The following is a 4,140-nucleotide window of genomic DNA, read 5'->3' on the forward strand; positions in this document are numbered from 1 at the left end:
GCTTTCAGTAGAGCAATGACTGAATTTCACGTCTGAAATTTAAACCACGCCACCCTTGGGACAATCTAGCTTATTTTCAGTTCTCTCAGCCAAGGTCTTATGACATTGCGTGGCAAGTGCCACTACTTGCCTTTAAATTTTGCAGCTACCTATTCCATACTTCTCAGGGTGTGTCTTGCCCTAGTATTCAGAGCCCAGCTCCATGGAGCACCCAACATGGTTGAGCACATATGTTGTGCCAAACACTATGCACGTTCTTTACACATGTTGCCCATTTTAATCTGACTGCTGACATGCAGCATGATGTTTTCTTCCTCTCCAGCAGATGGAGAGATTGAGGCTCAAAGACATTAAGTGCCCCAGGTCACCCAACGGGGAAAGGTGAGAACCACAACCTGAATATCTCTTGGAGATTTTGTAGAGATATGATTTATCCTTTGCCAGGCATGTGGAGAACATCCCAACCTATGTCATTCCTCTTTGTCCTGGGATCCCGACCAGGAGTGTGGGATGAGTCAGGACTGGGTATCTCACAGCTCAGGAACTAGGAGCAGCTCAGGTGACTCCTCCAGGAGGTCATTCAAAGTCAGTGCTTCTTGGTTCCTCCACCCTCTCCACCTCCTAAAAATCATTTGCTGAGATGCAGGGAGTGTAGATGACGCATACATGGATATGTAAAGAGATGGGGAGGTTCATACTGTCTGCTGTAACCTCCCAGTTTCTTTTAATGGAGCCTAATGGTTTTCTCTACTCCGGCAGGACAGAGGGATTTGGCCTCAATTTTTTGTTTAATTATAGGCAAAGACCCCAAGCTACTTCCCACCTGTTCAGGTGAATTTAGCTCTTAGTTTGGTTAAGTCAAAGTCATAGCATTGCTGAGTTTAATGGGCTTCCCAGAGCCATTCACCCCCTCAGCTGCAAAGTTTCCTTTCAAACAATACTCTCGGCATACTCCACCCAGCCCACCACCTCCTCTCTACCAACCAGAATATCCTGAAAGCTCCCCTCACCCCCCCACACATACAGAACTGTCCTGAATGCTCCCTTGGGACAATCTCAGATGCCAAGGTTCTAACTCAAAAGTCACGAGTGTGTTTGGAAATCCAAAGCAGCAGGAACTGGTAAAGTGATGGGGAGGAGTGGTCAGGCCAGAGTGAAGGCACCGTCATCCCCAAGTCCCGCCATGCCAAGAGCGTGGCTACCAGCCCCAGGGATGAGTAAAACCTAAAATTTGAGGAAGAACAGTTGGATCCTATTGTAACTAGGGACTAATTAGGACACCCCAATCCTAGGCTACCTAGTGGCCTTGGGCAGGTATAAAAGGTGGACAGGCTCAAAGCATACCATACCACTTGGCACTGCCACACTTCAGAAGCTCCGGTGAACTTGGGTAAGTCTGGCAATGTAGCGCTGCTCCTCACAGCCTGGCTCCACAGGCTCCCAAACTCGGACCAGGAGCTGAGGCTGGAGCTCTGGGTGGTTTGGGCATCAACCTCCTTTGTATCTTTTGGGACCAATCTGGCTCCATCTGCAAGTCCTGTGAGGAGTGTGGGAAGGTGGGCTGAGATGGGGGTGTGTCTGCTCAGAGGCCTGTGTCCCAGCTGGTGTTGAATCTTGCCAGGTTCAAGACAGACGTGGTAGAAGGAGAAGGGGGCACCAGGTATAGGGTAGAGGGACCTTCAGAACTGCCCTTTAAGGGAGAGGTGGATTCAGGGGGAAGGATAGCAGGCTCTCAGTGAGTGGAAGTGCAGAGGCCCGAGGAGGACAGAACAACAGGGACAAGAGGATGTGTCACAGTGGACAGGTCCCCCTCTGGGATTCAGGGAAAATGATTTCCACTGGCCTCCTCTTGGTGCTGAGCGGCTGGAGAACAATTATTTCCCTCTCTGAGTATTGTTTTCTTCACTGTAATTAAGAATTGAAAAGTTCCATTTCATCTCTAGGTGCCACTTTACTATAACTTCTCTTAGAGTGTATTTAAGATGGCTCTTTGCACCCTTTTTGAATTTTCAGACATTAACTTAATAACTTGAAACACACAGTGCTTATCATGAGCTAGGTACTCTGTGTGTGAACAAACTCACATAAACATGCATACATTTACATATGTTTGTATGCACCTTCGTAGGTATGTATTTTTATGTAGTTGTTATATCTACCAAGAGCCCTGAGTAAAGTGAGTGCAGAAAGTTAAGTAACTTGTTCAGTTACACAGCTAGTTAATGTTTTGCAGGTCTCAGATTCCAGGTAACCGTGGTCCAGATGCCATAGTCTTTGCCATAACAGCACATTACTTTTGTTGTCTTTCTCCCCAACTTTTCTACTCTTTCCTTCTCATTTATTTTTTGTTTGCTTCTCTTCCCTCCTTCTCTCCCTCCCTTGCTCCCTACCTCCGTCTTTCTCTCTCTCCCTTCCTCCCTCATTCCCTTCCTCCCTCACTTCTGTTCTTCATTTGTCTCAGAAAGGGTTAAAATGCTTTACAAACATTTAGCTACAATTTATATCACACACACACACACACACACACACACACACACACACACACACACACACCTTAAATTAGGAAGGTGATCAGGGGGCAAAGGAAAAGCAGAGCAGGACATGAACTTGGCAGGAGGTTCACCTGCGCCAGGAGGCTGTAAGCGTTCCTCACTTTTGTGTCTTTCTTTTTTCAGTTGCATATCCAGCCCAGAATGTCTCAGCAGAAGCAGAAGCAGTGCTTCCCCCCGATTCAGCAGTGCTGCCCCCCACCCAAGCAGTGCTGCCCCCCACCCATCCAGTGCTGCCCCCCACCCATCCAGTGCTGCCCTCCGCCTCAGCAGTGCTGCCCCCCACCCATCCAGTGCTGCCCCCCACCCATCCAGTGCTGCCCTCCGCCTCAGCAGTGCTGCCCCCCACCTCAGCAGTGCTGCCCTCCACCCAAGCAGTGCTGTCCCCCACCCAAGCAGTGCTGCCCTCCACCTCAGCAGTGCTGCCCCCCACCCAAGCAATGCTGCCCCCCACCCAAGCAGTGCTGCCCCCCACCCATCCAGTGCTGCCCCCCACCCAAGCAGTGCTGCCCTCCACCTCAGCAGTGCTGCCCTCCACCTCAGCAGTGCTGCCCCCCACCCAAGCAGTGCTGCCCCCCACCCAAACAGTGCTGCCCCCCACCCAAGCAGTGCTGCCCCCCACCCAAGCAGTGCTGACTCCCACCACAGCAGTGCCAGATGTACAGGGAGAAATAAGCCTGGACATGTGACCAGAGGCCAAGACCCAGGAAAAGCAGAGAGTAAGAAGTCAACCCCTTCCTTCCAAAAGCCAGATGCCAGCCACACTCACCCTCACCAGGGAGAAGGCAGCACCAGGATGGCAGCTTCCTCCATCTCTACCACTTATTAACTGGCAGCTGCAATTTCCATATCAGACAAGATCTGGTCCTAAACTGTCTAATCATCTTTGCTGACATGTACCTACATCGCCCTGTCGGCTTCTTGGAAACCTGGCTAGCCTGCCCGGACACCCTCCCCTCAGACTCTACCATCTGCTCCTGTTTTCCAAACAATTAAATACAATTCCTCTGGCACTAATTTCTGATTATTTTGTTGTGTGACAATTTTACATTCCTGCAGATTTGGTATTTCCTCCTCAAACCAGAGTCTCCAGGCAAGGGCTACATAGTGAAGGAGAAAGACTGAGCCAAATCAATTGTAATTCAGAGACAATCTCCAAGGGCTTATGGGTCAAAGGGAATTGAGTATAGGGCCTTAAACATTCACCCACAAATAAGGCCAGACATGTGCTCAGGACCCGCACAGGTGCCAACAGAGCAGCACACATGGCTGACAGTGGGTCTGAACACAAGCTCCTCTACCTCCTGGTTGGACCAAGAGGGTTGTCTGTACCAGTACTTGGAGCCAAGGTGATATTTGTGGGAGGAAGACTGGGAGCTGAGTGGTAATTAAAGATGCCTCTGGGAGAAATCTCGACCAGATGAAATTAGAGAGAGTTCTGTGAGTTCACCAGTGGAAACAAGTCCCAAGACAGGGATGCATGGACCTCTAGCTCAACTCTTGCTCCTCAAGATGCACCTTCCATTTGGAGAGGTCTTGCTAACTGCGACTTCCTCTTTGAAAACCCTTGTGTCAGAATGAAAACAAAGCC

General features: G+C 49.9%; 1 long non-coding RNA gene across 1 annotated transcript; it reads left to right on the top strand.

Moving 5' to 3' along the window:
- The first annotated feature begins 999 nt into the window (after window positions 1–999).
- LOC118673579 lies at window positions 1,000–3,566 on the top strand. Its single transcript, XR_004973414.1, has 2 exons — window positions 1,000–1,390; window positions 2,676–3,566. It is a non-coding gene; the product is annotated as an uncharacterized LOC118673579 (long non-coding RNA).
- The last annotated feature ends 574 nt before the right edge of the window (window positions 3,567–4,140 follow it).

The sequence above is a fragment of the Myotis myotis genome, unplaced genomic scaffold (genome assembly GCF_014108235.1).
Source record: "Myotis myotis isolate mMyoMyo1 unplaced genomic scaffold, mMyoMyo1.p scaffold_m19_p_18, whole genome shotgun sequence".
Lineage (NCBI taxonomy): Eukaryota > Metazoa > Chordata > Mammalia > Chiroptera > Vespertilionidae > Myotis > Myotis myotis.